At 42.7% G+C, this 25,226-nt stretch overlaps 1 protein-coding gene across 4 annotated transcripts in view; it reads right to left on the minus strand.

Annotated features, from left to right (window-relative positions):
* LOC124555694 (ATP-citrate synthase) overlaps positions 1-25,226 on the minus strand; it is a 171,887-nt gene that overhangs the window by 112,596 nt on the left and 34,065 nt on the right. The window contains exon 1 of one of the 4 annotated variants that reach the window (XM_047129700.1): positions 11,883-11,968. The exons of 1 other annotated variant lie outside the window; for it this stretch is intronic. The gene's annotated coding sequence lies outside the window, so the exon portion shown is untranslated. 2 more of the 4 variants (XM_047129697.1, XM_047129699.1) reach the window with 2 other exon arrangements.

Genomic DNA, 25,226 nt, shown 5'->3' on the forward strand with positions numbered 1-25,226 from the left:
ACTAGCCAAAGTTGCGTCCAATTGGAAGACTTGTAGTTGGCCACTCAAATATATGAGGTTAGTAATTCTAACAACAGAAATAAGTATAGTAACGCCTACTTCGATTTGAAACTGTTTTTATTACTAAGATAAACATTGGTATTTATTAGTACTGTTGGAACAACTAACCAATATGGTGCACTGAACAACTAATTTGATTTGTACACACACACTCATGCTCGAGGGAGGACTCGAACCTCCGACGGGGGCAACCGCGCGAACCGTGGCAACCCCCCCCCCCCCCCCCCCCCCCGCCAGACCACGCGGCACTGTAGAAGAAATAGCAAGGTTTAACATCCCGTCAACAACAAGATAGTTTACCGAGCGAGGTGGCGCAGTGGTTAGACACTGGACTCGCATTCGGGAGGACGACGGTTCAATCCCGCGTCCGGCCATCCTGATGTAGGTTTTCCGTGATTTCCCTAAATCGCTCCAGGCAAATGCCGGGATGGTTCCTTTCAAAGGGCACGGCCGACTTCCTTCCCCGTCCTTCCCTAATCCGACGAGACCGATGACCTCGCTGTCTGGTCTCCTTCCCCGAAACAACCAACCAACCAAGATAGTTAGCAACGGAGTCCAAGCTCGTATAGGACAAGGATAGATAAAGAAATTGGCTGCGTTCTTTCAGAGGAAACGCACCGGCAGTCGCCTTAAAGAGATTTAGGGAAACCGCGGTAAAACATAAATCTGTATGACCGGAAGAGTATCTGAACCATTATCATCCCGAATGTGAATCTATTGTAACGACAGTTGCGTCACTTCGCTTGTTATTTTCATGCATATTCTGTACGTTTTCTGTCTTGGTGCTGAGGAAGAACTCACAAAATTGAAGAAGTTTCTTTATTGCCTTCACACTGCATTGTAGATTAAACTAGCGACTGTTACAAACCAAATGACAAAACACAGGGCGTATAGTTACTACTATTATTTATTTGTCCCGCGACACCTTTTGATCTTTACCCTATCGCCTGCAACTGAAGAGCCTTCTTGCGTTACTGAGGTCATAATGTAACGCCCCTTCTGCGAAGTGTTCCTTGTTGTTGCATATCAGTACAACGGATACTTCCCATTGGTAATATCTTACGTAATACACGGAACACTGTGAACACCGTAGTAGTTTATTACGCTTGGTCCTAATGGAGGTATTATGCCGTCGCATTTCTCCGACCTTTGAACTGACTTACCAAGTCTGTTATAAGTGGCATCTACAGTTTAAAGTGGATTGCAACCCACGGTAGAACTTAGCTTTTTCAAATATATAATTCATTGCCTAAAGTGAAAGAAGTGACCATGAAGTGAAAAGAAACTAGTGTCAACCGAGAACGAAATCTTGCACCTTTAGCTTCATAGCCACACACTTACTCAGCGAGACACAAAGATTTTATACATTAACTACTACAATACTGCTAATTGTTTACTTACAAAATATACAGAGATATTGTCTACATCACAGTAGGTACACGAATAATTTTTACTAGTAACGTCTTACGTCGCAAGTCGACACAGGCAGAACTTAGTTGTGGAATATATTGTCCGAGTTTATCGATATACGGATCAAATGATAGTAGTAATAGTAAAGCAATTTTTTATTGTTTTAAGAATGCTTCAGTAGTGGCTCTGAAGCGAAAGGCGGTATTTAAAAATGCACTGAACTTAACGAGCTTTTATTGGGCAGACATGGAACTTCGGTTACTGTATGTTTGGCCTTCGTATCAATTGCACACAGGAACTAACACATTTTATGGTTACGGTAGCACTACTGATTTTCGATGAGGTTAAGATTTGTATCATGTTTATTCTTCGATGTTTCGGTTGAGCAAGCACGTCTGAAGATGAAACGATATAATTTTGAAATCGATGAGAATTAAATACCATCATAAACCAACAAAAAGGCTTATCCAATAACTGTTTATTAATAAAATACAGCTGTAAGCCTCCTAAGGTTCTATCCATGAATACAAATCACACAAAACTCGTTAAGTTATCGTTAAGCACTCTGACTTTTTTTAATATGGCATAATATTTGTAGTCTCTACAAACGTGAAAATTTCTCCATTCTGTATTAGTATTACGTGGTAATGTACTCTACAGTTTTTTGTTTGTGAGACAAAAAAATAACAGTGCCTGTACGCAGTGTGTTTTATTTGTTGTACAATATACCAGATATTCTCTCAGTAGAGAAAAGTCATTACTGAGGAAGCACGGCTTCCACAAAGATTGGTCAAGAAATTGGCCGCGTCCTTGTTAACACAATCATCCTAGCATTCCTTTGGAGTGATTTAGAAAAACATGTAATGTAAATAATGGTGGTCCTATGTTTTAGCCCAAATCCGTCCGATACGATGCCATGAAGACTACCTGCTGTACAGATATTCGCCACTACGATTAACACACACAGGAGTCTCTAGTAATTAGCAATGGACTTCACCGAAGACTCACTCGCGCTACAGTCCAAAATGATTCTGGAGACAACACACAGGAAACAAATATCAGAAAGGACGATAATTCCCTGGATATGCCAACTAAAAACCACACAAAACATTTCTACAATTGCGTCAAGTGCACACTAACATAATCAGAAAATCATACATTTGTAGTCTGGTTGGACAGGGAACAACTCCCTAAGACCATATCCTGACAAATACTGTGTACAGAACGAAAATCCATCTGTGTTCGCTATAGCATGCCTGTGACATACCGGACGTTGTGACTAAACGAGTGCCGTGTTTGAAGACCCGTATGTAGGCAGTTACTTAGCATGGCTCCGTCGGAGCTAGATCAACTTGCTTCAAGGCCGTGTAGCTAAGCTCTCTCTTCTGTTTCATTTTTTGATAACAGCAGATGCGCCATAGCCAGCAACTTGCACCCGCAGTCTCTGTCAAAGACCTGAGAGCGGACGAATGTTCACTTACCATAACCATACGGTCTGTCCATATACTGGGGTGAATGTGTCGAACACACTATATATTTCTTTTCTTACAGACGGATTACCGATCAGGACACAACAATCGTGACGAAACAACAGGAGCAATACACGGGGCACGGGGACCTTTTTCCACTGCTCCATGCTCGAATCAACAATTACCTCCGTCTTAATTGAAGATGTAGTTGATTCAACAATAATACACACAGCGGTCTTCCGCTGCGGAGCCCCTGTTGGTTCTATGTGCAATGAAAAGCTTGCTCCTAAACATTCGCATCTTTCCCTACACTATACTCCGAACTCAGCTGCAACACATAATGTCGCTATTTTGTTAATGAGTGGGTCAGCGTCCGACGTTCATATTTCCGTACGGGGCACGCCGTTAACTGTATGTTTCACTGAAATCAGCCCACTTACGATAAATACTAATGATGATCGCACCTGGAAACGCAGCGAGCATTGCGGTTTTTGTATTTTCACCTGTAGGGTCATCGCAAATACCCGTGGTAAATAGCTCAAATCATCAGCTTTGCCCATTCTCTGCACATGGAAAACACAAAACGATCTGGCTGCATCTCTACTGCAGTTTATTGCCGCTCACGCTTCTTCCCAAATACCAACGGGTGCTAATTTTCATGGTCGTGGGTAATCATCATGTCTTACTGAAATGTTGTGGAGCGCAATATTGTTTCAGAACTACCACTACAAGGCTCAATTCGATCCAGACGATGGTACGCAAAGATTAACACAACGGGCGCTTATTCTGAAGGATGGCGGTTCAAATTCCTGTCCTTCCATCCATACATAGGTTTTCAGTGGTATCCCTGCTTTGAAAGGGCACGACTGATTTTCTTCGCTTTCTCTCCCCAATCTAATGACCTCGTCGTCGACAGGACGTTAAACATTAATCTTCCTTCTTCAGCTCAACACGCCCTATAATCAGCGAGTTTTAGCAGCTGCTCCTTTGTACAACGTATCAGCAGTATATACATACGCAAGTCGCCAACAGCCTAAACATAAATAAGGACGTTAAAACGCTACTGATCTTATTTCCTCATTTGTATGTCATTATACTCCTGCACGACACATTGCCTCAAAACATTCATCTCAATTTATCGCAAAGAAGAGATGAGCTTAACACCATTTGCGTTGTATTAGGTTAATTCTACTGCCGTTGCATGGTGAAAAATTGACCAAAGTGCCTAGTGAATTTTCAGCGAGCTCATTATCAGTACTCTTTCGACGTAAAACCTTAACCCTGTGGCGAATAGCGTCCACTACAGTGGACAGCGGTTAAAGGTCGCTTCTTTAGCATTTTCAATCAGGCCTGAGGCTGCAAATGCAACAGTTCACTGCAGTGGGCACTCTCTACTGGTGGTGTGTCCTGCATGCATTTGCAGCGTCATGACTGATTGAAAACGCCAGAAAATTGACCATTAAAGGTTGTCTACTGCCGTGAAATTCATGCACCACAGGGTTAAGAGTCTGCTACGAGGGAACGACATGGAATACTCCATGGCTAAGATAAAGGAACCACCCTCAGTTGGGATTTTAAAAAAAACAGATTACCGGAAACTTAAACTAATACTGACGGGAAGGAATCTGAACTAGGATCCCAGGGCTCCTGTGGGAACAGGACTGTTACGCCTCAGCTAACAACCGAACTACGTCTTAGCATGCTGTTAGAGCAAATGAAGAAAATCAAAGCAGGAACCACAGTTCACGATGATTGAGAAAACTTCAATTCAGAGACAGTTCCAGATTAAGTTTAATTCGTTACTTTAAAAAAACGTATTTTATACAACTCTTAACTTTCGCTTTTTATTCTCGGTTTCTCTTCAAACACACGGCACTAATGCGCAACCAATTGCCGATGATAGTTTTCCGCACCCTTCATAATGTTCAAGCGTGGGAACACGGTATCTGCTTCCTGTTACTGTACAGGACGATCGTGTAAATATTATGGCTGTTGAAAAATGTAAGAAATCAAACCTGGTACCGTAAATTCTTGAACCATAGTCAGGAAAGTAAATAAGTATGTTGTGGCCTTCAACTCTTTCTCGTTCCCACTGCTATGATGAACTTCGCAATTGCTAAAAGATGTACGTATGGGACGGCAACTGGGATATGATACACTAAAATACCAATTACTTATAACAAATGACAAAGCTAATTAACTGGCAAAGACGCCCACGAACAGTTACAGATAGTATGACCGTTAACTTCTGCGTACATCCTGTTGGAATGGGTTTCAGAGTGAAACTCAACTGAATATAAGTACTACAAATATCAACAGAAGAACAATATTTTTTGTGGGGCAGGAGGAGCAACATCTGGGATATAAATGTGTGACGGAGCGGAGGTGGGGGTAGGAATCTGCACTGGCGCACGTACGGATGTCCACGTCAGCTGAAACGGTTTTTTGACTGATCAAAGGTGTATGTATGGGATCCTACGACCTCTAATCCCGCCGTATACTGTTGCCAGCAACTGCTTTACTTTTTATGTACGACACTGCTAATCCGCGTATGGTTCAGTTTTTGGACGACATGCTACAACGTGAGGGTACACTAACGCCTTTGCCAGCGTTGTCCACGCACCTTAATCTTATTCAAATGTCTGCAATTATATTGTAGGATGTATCGCAACTAATGTAGCACATGCCAATACTGTTCCAGAGTTGGATCTTACAGAGTCGTGATAAACTCTCCCATTTCAGTGATAGAGCAATATAATCTGCGACAAGTAATTTCGGTTATCTCATCTTTTCGTGAACGTTACCAGAGGTGCGAAAATGGTCATGTCTTAAGTACAGGCTAATGAACATTTACTTCTGTTTATACCAGAATAATATAATGTATTTGGAAACGTCGAAATTCCTATGTACGATAGTGAAGTGAATTAAATGCTTAGCTTTTCATGATGTGCGATATCTCGTTTGATTCCATATTTCGAGAACAGTATTTTTATTATATTTGCGCATCGTGCGGGATAGCCGCGCGGCCTAGGGCGTCTTGTCACGGTCCGCGCGGTTCCTCCCGTCGGAGGTTCGAGTCATCCCTCGGGCACCGTGTGTGTGTGTGTGTGTGTGTGTGTGTATGTCGTCCTTAGTGTAAGTTAAAGTTAGATTAAATAGTGTGTAAGATTAGGGACCGGTGACCGCAGCAGTTTAGTCTCATAAGACCTTACCACAAATTTACAAATTATTATATTTGCGAGACAGCACATCAGCTCCAAAACAAAGTATTCCAAAAAATAAAACGTAATCGTTGCAACATAGAACGTGACCTTATCCACCGCAAACCCTAAAAGGTATTTCTTTATTGGCCAAATCACAACACCTGACGCTTAGCCACACGAGAAGTCAGAGTAGTACATTTACGCTTTGCACAGCATAACTTACCGGCAGACAAGTGCAAGCCCGGTGTTCACCTCAGTCCGCTGATTCGCAGTAGACTAACGCAGTCGGAGTCTCAGCACGACATTTACATGCAAAGGCTCGGGGTCATACGTGTTACATCAGGGGCGAGCACGCGACTGCTACTTGACTCAGGCTGGCTAGAGCAGATGTGGAGATACAAAAGCCAATGCTTGAAAAACAACTTTTGTTTCTAAGAAAGGTTCTGGCTTACAGGAAATTGCACAATACGCGTTTGCTGCGAAGTGAAAGGAAAGTGGCGACAGATCCCGACCGAGTCTTTCTGAAGACATAGGAGGAAGTTCACTGCAGCTCCGGGGGTTCCCTTCTGATGGCGCCAAGTTCTTCGAACTCGCCGTTCTCAAAGAGGGGACACAGACTTTCTATATGACGACCCACCTAACTACTCTCACGGCAAACCTGCAGTAATAACTATGCGATTTTTGACTACAGAATACGTAATATATTAAATACATTGTGTTTGCTCAGTGATTGTAAATCGCATCATACAATTGACAATCCAAAATTAGATACAGTGGAGGCTTATAGCAGCCAGAGTGGTTTTCGTACAGGACAACAAACATATTCAAAGAAAGAATTACACTATTATATTCTTGTTAGCGGTCCATGTGCCAGACAACCACATCCTCCTCCCTGCTGTCGTTCAGTTGTCACATCGTTTGCTCCATACCATTTCAATATGTTGCTCCCCAGGCTTTCTGTGTTGTCAAGGTAACGTCGTTAGCGCGGTACTCCTCACTCCTCTCTTTTCTGCGTAGCATCAGTATCCTTTATCATTCACTAATATTTTGGGTTTTCCTTCTCTACTGAAAACTTATTTTCCTGATAAATATTCGCCAAACAAAAATTTTTGCATATTACCCGTAATTATCATATACGACCGTCATTTTAAATAGTGGTCAAACTCATTTAGATGGGAGGTTTTGCCTTTAAGCAACTGCAAAGCCATCAGACACTGATCGCTAGCGCAGTTGATTTTCCATAATCTCGTGTTTATCTGAAGCGATTTCGTAAAACTGAAGAAAAAATAATCTGAATGATAGCTAAGCGCATCATTGTCATACCGACGGAGAGAAATTTCATTCTGCTGCCATCTTCCTATGTAAGAGGCATTTTACAAGACACGGAAATAAATAAAAAAAATGGCTCTGAGCACTATGGGACTCAACTGCTGAGGTCATTAGTCCCCTAGAACTTAGAACTAGTTAAACCTAACTAAGGACATCACAAACATCCATGCCCGAGGCAGGATTCGAACCTGCGACCGTAGCGGTCTTGCGGTTCCAGACTGCAGCGCCTTTAACCGCACGGCCACTTCGGCCGGCGGAAATAAATACTTTGTATATTTTTCCTTCGCACTCTTCAAGTTTTCCAATTTCATACGTATAACCATCGGCTCAACATAAATTTGAACTAAGGTTTCTGTTGAATCTACGATTACTGTAAAAGGATGTTTGTCTGTATGATTTTGTCTTGTTTCCACAGTTAGTGAAACATTCTGTGGGAACGAGAATGTATGCATTGTATGCACTGACAACTTTGACGTTAATATGCACACGCCGACCACTGTCGGTAAGGGGAAAATCAATTTTCTCCTTGTTTTGTGCTTGTGCTTTGTAAGCTAAAGCCTACATGCCTATCACGGCCGAAAGCTTTAACAGCAATTGCGACTACCGCCTGATAGTAACCTTTTGTTATGGAAGCCAGCTCACAAAAAAATATTAGCAGAACGTCACATTTGTATTAATCTTAAATGTTTTGAGCTTTCGTATGGAAACTTAAAACCCATAAACGACATTATTAATATGTAACTTACTTTTAGAAGCGGTGGACGTACACATTCCAACAAAACAGAATAGTGCCTAAGTGAAAGAAGAATGATAATTCCAGTTGCACGATCATGCTGACTAGCCGTCTGACATCTCCAGAGACAAAAGCGGGCAACTTCATCGTTACAACAACAACTTTTGCTGGCAGTACAAAGTCCGAACGCCTTTCACTTTTCTCCCTGTACATTTGTGTACCAACCTGCTTTCGCGAAAGGCTCGCACTTTCTTCGGCCGTTGTATGTAAGCCACAAGGACACGACACTTCTGGAATGGACAACAGCGTAGGTAGCCTGACAGATTAAAATCCCGTTCTCTGCAGACGGCTATAACGCCATCTAAACAGTGATGCTCAAATATGTTCCCACCATTAAAATTTGTACGTTATAATTATATACCAACAATATGCCCAGTTACTAATAATGGCGTACTAGTTACAACTAATGCGATTCCATGCATTTAATCTAGTAACACGTATTAATGAGACATGTGAACTCCACACCTACGATTGTCGTCATTTTTGGGACTGTTTTTCGAGTCGTTTTGGTGCACTTAAAAACGTGTGTGTCACGTCAGTGAGGCTGAGATTGTCAGGCAGTCGCCAAGGCCAGCTACACAGCACAAAAAACGAAAAAAGAAAGGAAGTAGCAAAGTTCTCTGCAAGCTTTCGCAGACGATGACCTTGGAAAAAGTTCCCTCTCAGGAGATCCGAGTGAATGCGTTGGTGTGCATCTGTAATCAATCACACGTTACTGTAGTTTTACAACAATGCTTATTTCGCTAGTGACGCGAGAGTGTTAAATTATGGAACAGCCGAACACGAACATATGTCGAGGACCACAGACGGTTTCGAGGGAAACGCCAGAATATTGGAAAATTATTCAAAACTTTGGGAAGAAATCACTGACAGAATAATCTTACATGTTCAAGAAAAGCAGCGCAATATTTAAGGAAACAAACCAGGCTGCTGAAAGGCCACAAGGCACATTCTAACGGAGGCAGGAAAAACGAGTGTACAGCTACTCAAAAGTTATCCTGCCTCCCATGGGGACCCACATCGCAGCTGTATGAGAGACTATTATGAGTTCCAAACATTCAGAAATGGCTAATACATCAGTTGTTCGGGACTGCATATCTATGCACACATGGGTGGTAACCGTAACTGGGTCGATGGTACTTGCTTGAAAACCACTCTTACTAAGAAACGTCTTAAATTTTCAGTGCCTTCTTTATAAACTTGTACAATGTCTTGAGAGGGACGTAATCAAATTGACAACTCACGAAGTAGTATTAAAATTAGTATTTCATTCTGAAACCTATCTTACGAGAGTCGTCCTATCAGAATTAATGAACTAAAAACAGAAGTAAACCTCTGCCACCGATACAATGTTTCTTTATCAGTGTGTCTCCTGCGTATTGCATCACACAAACTTTGCCTCTTACTTATCAGTCATTTCAACGAAAACAAGCTTCAGCGCTGCAATGATCGTTTATCTAACAGGTGTATTAAGTCTCTGAATCGTGCCCAACTGCGACATCATATCTTTCCGTTACAGTAATAATGTAACCAACCTTTCTTTGGTATATTTTAAAATGTCTAGAGAATGAACAATACCACAATGATGAAATATTTATCCTAATGTGAAAGCACACAGCCCCTTTGATCAGCTTTACACCATTTTCATTTTCAGGCCACCTCCTCATTCAAGATTGTTGTTCGGCAATGGGTTATCCTGACTCTGTGTAATTAAATGTTTAATTCCTGTTATTGCTTTCCGAAGTGCTTGTTGGAACTTCGGACCTAGTGTGTATCTTCCCTTACAAGTAATTTGTAAAGATCTAAAATCTAGTGATAACACCCTTTGACCTTGGTTAACCCTCAGCTCTGAACTCGTTCAAGCAACAAGAGCAAGCAACTCGCATCACAATACCCAAGATGAAAACTGCAAGGCTCGGGTTTCCCTAATGGCATTATTGCGCTTGACTGTGGTGCTTAACAAGCATTTTAGGGTTATTGTCTTGCAACAGGCAGCAGACTTCCGTTATAGATGCGATAAAGCGAAAAGTTAGGTAGGTAACAGTACCATTCTAAGAAATTACGTATATCTGCTAATGAACTTGGGAAAAATTTTCATTTGTTCCTCAGCATCTACTGCAAATATCTTACAACCATGCTGGCGTATGTTAAAGGACTAATTTACTCAATGAAAGAATAGTCTTGGACGTAGAAATGCCATCCCCCGTAAAATCTCCTGCAGTCGACTATGGTAAAATATGACTGCAGATTACGATAGATCCAATAATAATAATAATAATAATAATAATTTTTTATTATTATTATTATAATTATTCGAAAATCTTGCACGTGCGCCATTTCATTTTCAGATAAATTGTCAAACTTTCAGAATAAATCGTTCCTCTGCAGAGGAAAGTGCAATGTTTTTGGAGTAGCTCACAATTCAGTATCACGTAAAATATTCACTTTCGAAAGCATTCCTAATCTGTAGCCAAGACGTATTTCTGCGATTTTCTTTCTGGTGTATTACAGCCGCACATTTGCCTAGCTAAACTACGACTATTCCTAACAGTAATTATGATATTACAGAATAGTCTTGTAAGTAGACTGTTGTGAAGCCACAGTTCGTAATGCAATACTGTCCGGTACAGGCTTAGGCTGTTGATAACATCTAACGGAATGACGGTGTGCCCTCTAAACGAACGACAAGGAAAAGCATTCGCAATAAACCTACTTTCGTTTTGGAGGGATAGGAAGTGTGGTTGTTCCTTCGAGGTCGGATCACAACGAAATACAGCGTGCAGTACTACAAAGATCAAACTGAGTAATTGAAAACCTCACTGACAATTTGGCGCATTAATCAATGACATTACTACAATAGCATTATCTCTATTTGTCATGTTCTGAAAAGTCTATCACAGGTGTCTGAATGTTTGACGTTTACATCAGTAATCAGCTGTCAACATGTAGCTAACAAACAAGCTTAACGACCTCAAAAACTTCCACTGAAGTTGTATTCATTATGGAATTGGTTGACATCATGCGTATAACTTTCAGGATTTTAACTGTGTTTGACCTCATCTGCAGGACCTCTCACCCATAAATCGTCGTTTATTTGAAAATGGTAACATATGTTTCGCACACACTATAAATACGTTAAAATCCACCAGCGGCAGAAGGGTTCTTGCAGATATGGGCTGAAGGGAAATTTTCTGTGTGTTCCAACACTCGTTGCTTTCCTGCTGCAGTAGAAACTGTTCAATAGCTTTTAAGGTAATATCGCGCATTAAGAGAATGAGGAACGTAAAGCACAGTGGTACCACAAGATAGAATTACCACATGCAGCAAAGTTGCAGAAAAAAATGAAACAATAAATCATGACAGTTCAAACAACAAGTCAATCGTGCATTTATCTGATTCCAATATTAATTGGTTGCTTCTTACAACATGATTCGCCCCCTTACAAGCTGTCAGGTAGTTTCATTTAAGGAAATAAGTACTCACACAAATGTTCGTATAAGTAGCAGGCGTAGATTGGATAGTAATCACTTTCAAAATGTGTACGACGTACGACAGTCGCGTCGTGGAAACTAAAAAGCTATGTGAAAGTCTGCACAGGCGGTCGAGGCGCCTACTTACAGGTCTGTTCGACGCGGCGGCGAGCAGGGAACTGGCGTGCAGCGGCGCTCGGGGGGGGCCGTTATAACGTGAGGCCGTGATAACGGACTGACCTCAACACTATCAACCAAAAAGTGTATCTGGCTCAGGCAGAGCTCTGCCTTCAGTCACATGTGGATCTGCTGAGCGTAGATAACCTTGCATGATACATTTACGAGGCGAGCATGGAGAATTGCAAAAGCCTAACTTATCAACGGCGTTCGACACGCCGGGAGGCAGCGAGTGCCACGTAAGATATGGCGTGATGAGAGCCATTCCCAAATCAGTTCTCCACCGTGTAAGCAAAATTCATTTACACGACATAACACTTATATGTATGTTGATTTTCGTAAATACGATAGAGGTATAAAAATTCATCAAAGCGCGTACAAATCCCACCTATGATTGCTTACCAGCAGGTACCATCATAACATTTTGAAGCTCCTCGAGGCTAGACGATGGACTCATATTCAGCTTCATATTAATCCAATCAATTTTCAGATGGTTTGCATGACCGCCTGTCGCTGATTATGTCATACCCGGCATTAGACCAACAGATCATGTAGCATCTAGCACTCGATTTACCATGATCCATGGCCTGGATCCACGACCGCTCTACTGCAACCCGCAGTTCATATATTGGCCGGGATTGCATCGAACTTCTGCAAAACTTTGCCAATCTTGGCGATTTTGCGTTCTTCTAAATTTGGCGTGCATTTTTCGTTGCTTCTGCATCAGCGATCTGACATGTTTTGTGTACCATGGGGGATCAGTACCATCAATTATTAATGTATGTTGTATATATCTTTCAACTGCCTTCGATACTATCTCCTTGAAACGATTCTACAGCTTTTCTGCGCTTATAAGATCAGGTCGGAATGAGCGAAGACTGTCACTTGAAAAGGCGTTAAGAGCATTTTTATGAGCGTTTTGAAAGATATACACTTTGCGTTTCTTTTTGATGGTTGTGGGTGTTACGGTATTCACCCTAGCAGCAACTGCCTTGTGGTAGCTAATCCCTGTATTCGTCACGATACTCACTATTTGTCCAGCATTATTTGTCACTAGGAGGTCAGGTATGCTTTCGCAACCATTTATGCTTCGAGTGGCCTCATGAACTCCAAAATAATTTACTGAGAATGCATTCAGTGCAATTTTGGATGACGTTTTATGCCTGCCGCCGGCTTTACCCTTAAAATTTTTCCATCATATCGAGGGTAGATTGAATTCACCACCGACTGTAATTGTATGAGTGGGGTACCTATTTGAAATGAGACTAAAGTTTTCTTTGAACTGATCAGCAACTATATCTTCCGAGTCAGGGTGTCAGTAAAACGATACAATTAATAGTTTAGTCCTATTGTCAAGTATAACTTCTACCCAAACTATTCGCAAGAACTATCAACTTCAATTTCACTACAAGGTAAACTACTACTTATAGCAATAAATACTCCATCACCAACTGTATTTAATCTATCCTTTCTGAACACTGTTCGGTAATTTGAAAAAATTTCAGCTGAACTTATTACCGGCTTTAGCCAGCTTTCTGTACCTATAACTATCTGAGCTTCAGTGCTTTCTATTAGGGCTTGGAGCTCTGGTTCTTTCCCAACACAACAACGACAATTTACAACTACAATACCGATCGTTTCTACAATTACCTTACTGTGTTTTACCTGCCCCCTTTTAGACGGACGCCCTTTCTATGGTTTCCTGAGATCCTCTAACCTAAAAAACTGCCCAGTCCCTTCCATACAGCCCCCGCTACCCGTGTAACCGCTTCCTGTGTGTAGTGAACTCCTGACCTATTAAGCGGAACCCGGACCACCGCCACCCGATGGCGCAAGTCAAGAAATTTGCAGCCTACACGGTCACAGAACCGCCAGAGCCTCTGATTCAGATCCTCCACTCGGCTCTGCACCAAAGGACCACAGTCGGTTTTGTCGACGATGCTGCTGATAGTGAGCTCTGGCTTAATCTCGCAAGAATGGCAGTCTTTACCATTTCCGCTAGCCGCCCGAAACCAGAGAGATTGTCTTCCGATCCAAAGCGACACACATCATTGGTAACGACATGAGCCACCACCTGAAGTTGGCTGCACTCTGTAATCTTCATGGCATCCGGAAGCACCCTTTCCGCATCCGGAATGACTTCCCCCTGTACGCATACGGTGTGCACACTGGCTTCCTTCCCCTCCTTGGCAGCCATGTTCCTTAGAGGCCCCATTACGCGTCTAACATTGGAGCTCCCAACTACTACCAATCCCAGCCTCTGTGAATGCCCAGACCTTGCGGGCCGAGAAGCTTTCTCTAGAACGGGATGGACGACTGCATACGGCTCAGAGGCTTCGTCAGCCACAGTTAACGCCCGAAACCTGTTCGTCAAACAAACCGGGGAGACCCTACGATCAGCCCCTCGGGAAGTCTTTCGCTGCCTGCCAGACTTTGGAATGGTCTCCCACTCAACATCAGTGCAGGCAGTACCCGGGGCAGCAACAGCAGGGGACCGATCGTTGGAGATGTGGGACGTGCTAGACGTCCCTCGCATCCCCGCGTCCGAACCCCCACAGTGATGCCCCTTAGCAGCAGCCTCAAGCTGTGTGACGGAAGCTAACACAGCTTGGAGCTGTGAGCGAAGGGTCACCAACTCAGCTCGCATCTGTACACAGCAATCACAGTTCCTGACCATTACTGAAGGAGTTCCTGTTTGAAGCTCGTAAAAATATGTAACAAACGAACGGTGTACTCGGCTTATTAGCAGCAGGAACTCGAGGTGCTCTCTCACTGACGGTTTAACCGACACTGAGATACACCAACCAAAACAAACAAAAGCCTGTACGATACGAGGGTCGATTCATTCACAATCGCAGTTACGTGAACTGATTCAGTGTCTTCCACGCCTAGATTGCATATATCTGATACACACTTAGGCTATATGTGTTGTGAAGATTGTGGAGAATAAAAATCGGTTTGTCTGTTAATACCATCTTGAAGATACTGGAGGACCCTAAACATAGAATTCTGAGATATACATAATAATTGTTAGAAAATATTATTTAGTTATTTATTGCCATTAACAACTTACACTTTAGAGCAGAAACTTAAACTCATAGCAACTGCTGAAAATGAAAACTAACAGTATCAAATGTATGCATCACAACATAGCATAAAATATTGCTGTACACTCTCAAGTAACCCGGTTGTGAAATGAGACCGGCATTAGGACCTTTCCGCCAAGTTTCTCTTCCATTTCTACTTGGGGTTTAATACAACAATTACTTCATGTAACCCCATAGATAAACCCGTAGGAGCAAAATCCAGCAGCCACAGTTACTATATGTAAGAACATCTTCCAATGCAACAGTCAGGTGTATATGTTGTTTCAGTGCTCAAGAAAAGTAATATCAAAGTGAGCTGGTGCTCCATCGTATTAAAACCACCTATTCTTGTTGACTAGAGGTACAGACTCAAACAACTGTTTAAGTACATCTCGAATGAAAACCAGATAACATGCACCATCCAAAAGGAATGGCTGCAAATAAGAGCCAATTTTAGTTTACCTACAACAAATCCATCTCCGCTCACGATTTAATGAAAATCGTTGCCGACCATGTGGCACAAGAGTCTCGTATGGATTTTTATCATACAATACACAGAAGCCATGGGCTAGAGATATGCATATGTAAACGTGGCAGTAGTATCACTTACACAAGGTATAAAAGGGCAGTGCATTGGCGGAACTGTCATTTGTACTCAGGTGAGTCATGTAAAATTGTTTCCTACGTGATTATCGCAGCACGACGGGAATTAACAGACTTTGAACGCGGAATGGTAGTTGGAGCTAGATGTATGGCGCACTCCATTTCGGAAATCGTTAGGGAATTCAATATTTCGAGATTCACAGCGTCAAGAGTGTACCGAGAATACCAAATTTCATGCATTACCTCTACCATGGACAATGCAGTAGCCGAGGGTCTTCACGTAATGACCGAGAACAGCGGCGTTTGCGTAGAGTTATCAGTGCTAACACACTAGCAACACTGCGTGAAGTAACCGCAGAAATCAATGATGGACGTATGACGAATGCATCCTTCAGGACAGTGTGGCGAAAATTGGCGTTAATGGGCTATAGCAGCAGGGGACCGACAGGAGTCCCTTTGCTAATAGCACGACATCGCTTGCAGTGCCTCCCCTGGGCTCGTGACCATATCGGTAGGACATTAGACAACTGGAAAACCGTGGCCTGGTCAGACGAGCCCCTATTTGAGTTGATAAGAGCTGATAGTGTGGCGTAGATCCCACGAAGCTATGGACCCAACTTGTCAATAAGGCAATGTGAAAGCTGATGGTGGCTCCATAATGATGTGGGATTTGTTAACATACAATGGACTGAATCCTCTGGTTCAACTGAACCGACCATTGACTGGAAATGATTATGTTCGGCCGCTTAGAGACCGTTTACAGCCACTCGTGGTAGCCGGCCGTTGTGGCCGTGCGGTTCTAGGCGCTTCAGTCTGGAACCGCGTGACTGCGACGGTCGCAGGTTCGAATCCTGCCTCGGGCATGGATGTGTGTGATGTCCTTAGGTTAGTTAGATTTAAGTAGTTCTAAGTTCTAGGGGACTGATGACCACAGATGTTAAGTCCCATAGTGCTCAGAGCCATTTTTAGCCACTCGTGGATTTCATGTTCCCAAACAAGGGTGGACGTTTTATGTCTATGGATGACAGTGCGCCACGTCATCAGGCCACTATTGTTCGCGGTTAGTTTGAAGAACACTCTGGACAATTCGAGCGAATGATTTAGCCTCCCAGATTGCCCGACATGAATCCCATTTAACATGTCGGGGATATAATTGAAAGGTCATTTCGTACACAAAATCTTGTATCGACAACACTTTCGCAATTATGGACGGCTATAGAGGCAGCATGGCTCAGTATTTCTGCAGGGGACTTCCAATGACTTGTTGAGTCCACTTCACGTCGAGTTGCTGCACTACGCCGAACAAATGGAGGTCCGACACTATATTAGAGAGATGTCCCATAACTTCTGTCACCTCAGTGTAAATGGCTGCTGCCGCAGTTGGAAACATAACACAGCTGACAGATGCAGAATCCGTAAGCAATACGAACTGTAGGACGTTTCGCTCTACAGTAGTGCGCTGGATAATCCACAGACATAAATGAACTATAGATTTAAAATCATTGGTCGCATTGCTCCGTCTATGATGGGAGGTGAAATTGTTTTGCCACCAGTACTCTCTCTACTGCATTCTCCGAAGCGTTAATTTCACGGAGAATTTGACGAGTGTGTATTAAGTAATCTTCTTCCACACGATCCAACCGAATCTCCTAAAATTCTTTGCCAAAAGCACTGGCTAACGCTCTTTAACTTGAACACATTTTCTCTATCCACGACGATAAAGTTTTTTTCCATCACTGGGCTTCCAGTTCCGAAACTTTTCTCTATATAATCTTTCGGCTTGTTGCATCACACATTAAATGCAGGGTAGAATGTTCATGTAATGAGTAATACCTAATATTTGACGCCCATTGACAGACTGTAAACAGTGGCAAATGCCATTGAGAACACATCATTAGCGATTATGTATTCGATACGGGAGGCACTTGTTAGGTAGTTTATAAATATGATCTCGCACGCACGGCTCATTTATTTCCTAACATTGGTTCCTCATATCAAAATATTGAGTTTAAGATCCTCTACCGTTGCTAAAAATTTGACTGTCAGTGTGCATACACTAGGGGCTATTCGTAACATTCCAGACGCACACTATATGTACAAAAAATACAAATACATGCAGAAACAATTCTCAGCGGCACATAGAACAATCACAGAATTGTTCCGATTTTATCGTCGCAAATGAACCGTTTATTGCAACGCTGGGGTAATCCGATTTTCTATTGGACTACATGTCTCTTATACTGGAGTCTGCCCTCCCGTGCTACCATTAGAGCGTCATCTCCGCCGCACAAGCACGTCGGATAATCTTTCGGCCTAAGAGATCAGGAAAAAGCTTGCCACAACCCTTAAGACCAGCGGTGCACAGACCGCGGACCGCATGCGGCCCACATTGATCTGATGGCGGCGGCCTCACCGTTCGGTCCTGTAATCTTTTTACTCATCTTTCACTCCCTCCCAGAAAGGAGAGAACTTAGTTCTTTTGAGAATACATTATTTTAACTACAGTTGTCAAATAAAGTGAATGTTAGTCAAAAAATGATGTGAACTAATTATGTTGTTTTTTTCCTTTGTTGCGGCCCTTACGAAGTCGCAGTGAGGGCGTCGCCGCCCCGGTACTATCAAGTCTATACACCACTGCTTCAGACCGTCTCTTGGTGGCCGGAGTTATGCCCTACATATCTTCAGGGGCGTATCCAAATGTGCGTAATGCAACACCGTGGCAACATATCTCTTCATATGGGTCATAAGAGTTTATTCGGTAAATGAAGCTACCTGTATCCATATAAAGGAAATTATTTTGAGTCTTTGCTAACTCACGGTGAAAGTGGTACGAGTTGTGTTTGCAAAGATCTGATACACACAGGCAGCCACTGAAGGTTTCATGTACTGCAGCTAACCTTGGACATCTCCAAAGCTACAAAATCTACGTAAAAAATGGCTGCCCACTTAAAGTTTGACTTTGTTACTTTTCTCATCGCTCCCTCTCCTCAACGGCTGACTAATTTAGCGTCATGGTGTTTTCTAACCTGTTCTTCTATGTTCCAAGAAGTAGCGCTGTTCACTAATTTATCAAAATTTTACGTAGCGGCCAATATTACACATCGATCTGTGAGGATTGTATGTGAGGAAGCAGGACTACGTTTTACAGACCAACACAGAAACGAGAAGACATTCGAAGTATACGCAGACTAAGAACGACAACCTCCTCTCGTACAAAATACTTAAGCTTTATGAATTTACATCGTTATTCATACCGCTACGCATCACAATAATATTTGCGCAACTAACCTGGGACGACTGTGTTACTAGCCAAAGACGCCAACTACTAGACCATGCGATCAGTTGGATTTTGCAGCTGTGATACTTTTATTGTTGTACATTAGAGGACTTAAAAAAGGCCAAGTATTAGGCCAAGAAGGTGTGTGAGGACTATTGGAGGAGAGAGACTTTGACTTAAAAGGAAAGTCGAAATACAACAAAAATCGGTCGACACAGAACCGAACAAAGACTCGGCATTATCATAACTGTCTGAAACAGCATACGACGGATAAAGTTACCGCTGTGGAAAATAGTGACGTCCCGCGGAAGGTAGTTTTACGGACACTGCTAGCGAAGTATCGTGAGCAGCTACGCGAGAAATAGTCTCTGTTCTTGTTCTAAATTGGCATGTAATTCAGTGGCGCGTAAAGACGTGTACCATGTGACAGTACTCCACTTGTAAGAGTACTTGAGTATATTCTATTACTATCTCACTTATCCGCTTCTCGGGCGTAAACAGGACGCTGCTGCCATTATGGTCAGGTTCGCTTTACCAGGTGTTAAATACAAAATATATGTTACATATTATCGAAGTTCAGTGAGGCCTTATTGGGCTGTACAAGATACAGTACGAAAGTGTACAAAAGCAAGTCTACATACTGTATGCGTTTAGCCCTGTAGCTATGGCGCGTACAGTTCCTGAAAGATTACAAATATTAGGCATTAAATACAAACTGCAACAAAATTTTGACACACTAATGCTTCAGTTGATTTGGAACACACTTGTCGCGTCTTCTCTTGTATGCATCTAATCCTTAAATACTTGATCCTGAAAGCACATATACTGTGTGGTATCGCCAGTGCAGAGATATTTGAACTGCGTATCATGAAATAGTCACGTACCACCGCAGTGGAACATTGCCGCTCTTTGTATGTAACTGACACCATTCAGAAGTGGAAAGCACTGTTTTCAACGCATCACAGAACTGCAAACAAATTACTACTACTGCCAACGTACATCGAGCAACTAGTGAAATAGAAATACCGTTGTCGATACGACGCCTGTACAAAACCGCAGATTATAGAGGTGCAACAAGCTGACACGTGTTAAGTGAGGGAGAGGTGGAGGGGGGGGGGGGCAGCGATTGCACAGCCACTTATCTTTTTAATATGGCAAGTGATAAATTTCTGGTATTTTTATTTAGGAAACGTGGGCTACTTTTAACGTCTTTTTTGCCGCCATTTTAACTTAGCTCAACTGAGTTATTCAAGTTTTCCTTACAAAATATTAATATTCCATCACTGTTATTTAGCACACGTCCATTCTGTCATCCGGAATTTTTTCTTCAGTGGAAATATGATAATACACCGAAGTGACGAAAGCCATGGGATGCCACCCAATGCCGTGCCGGACCTCCTTTGGCCAGCTTAGTGCACCAACTGGTTGTGGTAGGCAATCCACAAGTCATTTGAAGTCCAATGCAGAAATATTGAGCCCTGTTGCCTCTATAGCCGCCCATAACACCGAAAGTGTTACCGGTACAGGATTTTGTGCACGAACTGACCTCTCGATGTTATGCCCCATAAATGTTCAATGGGAAGCATGTTTCGCTCCAGTTGCACCACACTATTATGGAGCCACCACCAGCTTGCACACTGCCTTGCTGACAACTTGGGTCCATGGCTTCGTGGGGCCTGTGCCACACTCGAACCCTACCATCAACTCTTACTAACTGAAATCGGGACTCATCTGATCGGACCACGATTTTCCAGTCGTCTGGGGCCCAACCGATACGGTCATGAGCCTTGGAGAGGTGCTGCAGGCGATGTCGTGCAGTTAACAAAGTTACTCATGTTGGTCGTCTGCTGCTATAGCCCATAAACGCCAAATTTAGCCTCACTGTCCTAAGGGATACGTTCGTCGTACGTCCCACACAGATTTCTGCGGCTGTTTCACGCAGTGTTGCTTGTTTTTTACCACTGACAAATCGCCGTTCCTCTCGATCGTTCCGTGAAGACCGTCGGTCATGGCGTTGTCCATGGTAGAAGTAATGCCTGAAATTTGGTATTCTCGGCACACTCTTGACGCTGTGGATCTCGGAATGTTGAATTCCCTAACGATTTCCATAATGAAGTGTCCCATGTCTCTAGCTCCAATTTCCATTCCGCGTTCAAAGCCTTAATTCCTGTCGTGCGGCTTTAATCACGTCGGAAACGTTTTCACATGAATCATCTGAGTACAAATGACAGCTCCGCCAATGCGCTTCCGTCTTATACCTTATGTACGCGATATTATAGCCAACTGTATATGTGCATATCGCTATCCCATGACTTTCGTCACCTCACTGTATTCCATGTGGGGAAGGAGACTGAAAGTAATGTCATGACACCACTTGTACAGAACACGCCCTAAATCATAACTCTCCCACCCAAGAATAATTTAAACATCTATTAGAACGATGTCCAGGTGACAAGTGAGATGAGTAGACTCTCCTGATTGAATTTCAAGTTCATACTAACGAAAAATTTCGACGAATCATGTATCTCGTGCGTTGTTCTATACTATAGTTTTGGTTTATTACTCTGTAAAAGCGATATGTATGTGTATTTGGAGAAGAATGTTGAGGATAGGATAAACAGAAATAAAAAGATGCTAAAAATGAGGATTAAATGTGATCACTGGTCAAAACTATAGCTGAACTCAATTCGAAACTAGTTTGACCAACACGGCGATTTACTAAACCTAGTCTTATTGGTGGTGGTAGGCCTTTGCACTCGTCTGACCTTTTAGCTAAACTACCACGCCAGTTACGAGAGGAACCGACAGTTCAACAAGGCTCTGAACCTGTGTGCAACTTCACATCTTTCACGTAGACAAATAATTGGCTGATGTGAAGGAAGCGTCCTGTGCCAGAAATAATTCTAGAACCGGCCGACGACTGAAACCCAAGTCTTTGGCACTTACCCACTTTGTACTTGAGATCGTCAAGTTGTTCCGCCATCCTCTAACGACAATATACTTCTTGTGCCGCAATGAATATTACGAGATGACGGATGGCAGGATCCCCAGTCTCTGACCGACGCGTACTTCTTCATGCAGCACTTTGAGGAGCAGGCTCTGAATTCTGCGACGTTGTGTCCGTCTTGCATCTTACGGTACGTTGCTGACATCTTCCTGACAAGACTTCACAGTGAAAATGCACTGCAGCAATTCGTCGATCAGATGAACGGTGTCCGGCCAAACATTAAACTTATTATCGATATGGAGAAGAATGTAAAACCACCGTTCTTTAGCTGAGCAGAATCCAGGAGGCGGCTTGGTCATTAGGTAACAAGAAACCAATGCACACTGACCAACAGTTGAACACGCAGAGTTTTTACCGCCCTGTACCCCAGAAAGCGGCCATGAAAACGCTGGTACACAGAGTAGAGATTATTTCTGACGACGACCACCTACAATCTGAATTGCAGCATTTGAGACGCGTGTTCGAAAAGAACGGTTAAAACAAGCAGACACTGTAAACGCTTCCAGGTGCCACCGACGAAGGACGTTTCGCGAAACGGCGGAAGAGGGCAAGCCGACTGCATTTTTGGGAGACAAAGAGCACCAAGTTATGACGTGTGCTACAGAAACATGGACAGAGACCAGTGTTTCGCCCCACTTCCAAGATAGTAGATATTGCAACTTCACTCAGGCTTGTACACAACCTTTTACCATAACTCGTCTGCAAAAGGGGTTCGGTTGTGCACAAAGGCATTCGCGCCCTATATTGAGTAAATAGCCAGCCTAAGCACAGCAGTGAATGAATTCAAGTATTTGTCTAAATCACGATCGTTCACAAATAATTTACACCGATAACAGTTTAGAATGAAAACGTTTTGATTTTACCAACTCACATCCACAAAAAAACTGATGGCCACGTGATACCATGTCGACGGCTCTTAGCCGCACCGGCCTTACCGCACCGACGGACCACGATCAAAAGACCACGACCTTTGTCCCCTATCCTCTGTCCGGTCACGTGACACTACATTAGTCAAATATATTATTTCTAAACATGGCCATCATGCATTTACAATGTTACAATATTAAAATACGTAAAACTAAATACCTTATATTTTTTGTAGACAATCATCAGATTACTTACATATTTAAGGGGACTCCACTTTTTAGCGGTTTCACCCCTCTTCTTTTGTTTAATCACGTCTTTGCCTAAAAGGTGTGGCATACGAAATACTAATTTTGCTCTACATAGATCGAAAACTGAACAGTACCTTCACAATAAAAGACAATAACTTATTATGCAGAGGTTCTCAAACATCCTTACAACTTAATTTTTATATAAAACATGTTCTTTAATGTCCAAAATATTATCCCTGCTACTATGCTTTAAATTTGAGTTTTGAACTACTTTGAAGCGCTCTTATGTTTATGGAGTACTCCTATTTCAGCGATCAGATACCCAGCAAATCCAATGATTAGAAGGATGGCACACCTTGCATTACTAACATATGTACCAAGTTATGGACTGAGACATAGGCAATTATGTAACTAAGTAATTCAATGTGAAACTGTTATATGCTGCCTCCTCTCTTTATCAAGAAGCTGGCTCCATAAATATATTGACTTGTGCTTGCTACACCCTAACTGTTCCTCCACAGTAAACATTACCACATCCAGCAAATTAGTTATACTATTACAGTATCCCTTGTAACCTCACAATATCTTACGCCCCGTTAAAGACGACATAGCTCTTCAACTGCCTGGTATCCCCTACGAATGCGGTAGCATTTATACAGGTCAAACTATTCGAACTGCTGCACGTATTGAGCCCAAGCGACATATTAAACAACGGGAACTAGAGAACATGGACATAGTGAAATATTGTCCAGTAAACGGACTTTAAATATAATCTGAAAAGACGAGATTCATGTGTGGCTCATGTGTTGCCTTACAGGCATTCCGGTATAAAGAAGACGGTCAAAACTGCAAGAAACTGCAACAATTTTAATGCAGACTAGAGGTACACAATTAGTGGGGCATGGGATGCGGGCTGTGGATATCGAGCGAAAGCAAAGACGGACGCTTAATGCTTGCAGGGAGGCGGGAATGGCAGTTTCAGAAGTGGACCGACTCCTTGTGCGGGGATCTGTAGCACTCGTCAGAGAACGTGACACTACTACAAGTCTCAACGAGTTGTAGATGCAGTTTGCGGAGTGCGGAGGAGAAACAAGTTACTATTTCACACATATTTAATACTTCGTAGCTGCACGTTTAAGTACAGTCAAGCTCTCGATAACAAGTGACAAAGTTAAGGATTTTAGTCTGTGTGTTTTAATTCCCTTACTGATTTCCCGCCTGGCTCCGGACGTAGTCGAATGTTCACGACGTATACCGGGCAAGGCAACTAGTGTGACGCCACAAGCTTGCGGGGGGGGGGGGGGAAGCTTTATGCGGGGGGGGGGGGAGGCATATTTCTCGCTTTGTGCCGAGGCCCACGAGAAAGACAGGACGCGGCGAGTACTTCAAAGCATGTGACACTGCATTTCTGCGAGTACCAGCAGCTGTCTTCGGCAAGGTGCGAATAACTATTTCAGACGAGTCTAATAATTCCTAACTGCGCTTTTAAATTCACGCAAGCTCTCCATAGCACAAGACAAAATTAATACCTTTGGTGGGTTCCTTTTTCGCAAAGTATGGCGGACAACTTGTGACGTCGGAAGTTCACTGCACGGCTCGTATTTATCGTGGTTCCAGCTTTGCGCCACCTGACGTCTATGGTCCCACGGCGGACCGGAGCTGTGAGAAGTTGCCCAACTCGTTTTTCGGCACATGCATCACTTCGGGCCTCTCCGGAAGGTTCCAGACACTGCAATAACGTCTACATAATCGAACACCCAGTCCCGGCAGTCAGTGGTTTTTATACCCGATGACTGTGGCGGAGATAGCCGTCCAAAGCTCGAGTGTTTTATTCGAAGTGACGCAGCATATAAACAGAAAAGATTTATTTCAAGAGATCAAGCTTTTACTCAATTTATTAGAGTAATTAGGCGTACCTTTTCGCAGATATTACCCAACAGTTGGATTTTTTAACACCTAACTAATGTCAAATGTAATTTTCAAAAACGATAAAAATAAATTTAATTTTGTGCCGAAACTACTTTCTATAAGCATCCAAGCCTGAATCATTCTCTTACAGGTACTAAAGCACTTTCAGTTATAATGTAGCGAATCTCTTGTTAAATTACGTTGGCAAATATTATACTATTGAAAGAAATGAATCCTTTATATAATATTCAACACAAAGTATTAACTGCATCAAATAATACAAATAATGATATAGTGATTTAATTAGGGAAAACTGAAA

This window comes from Schistocerca americana, chromosome X, assembly GCF_021461395.2.
Source record: "Schistocerca americana isolate TAMUIC-IGC-003095 chromosome X, iqSchAmer2.1, whole genome shotgun sequence".
In the NCBI taxonomy this organism is placed as follows: Eukaryota; Metazoa; Arthropoda; class Insecta; order Orthoptera; family Acrididae; genus Schistocerca; species Schistocerca americana.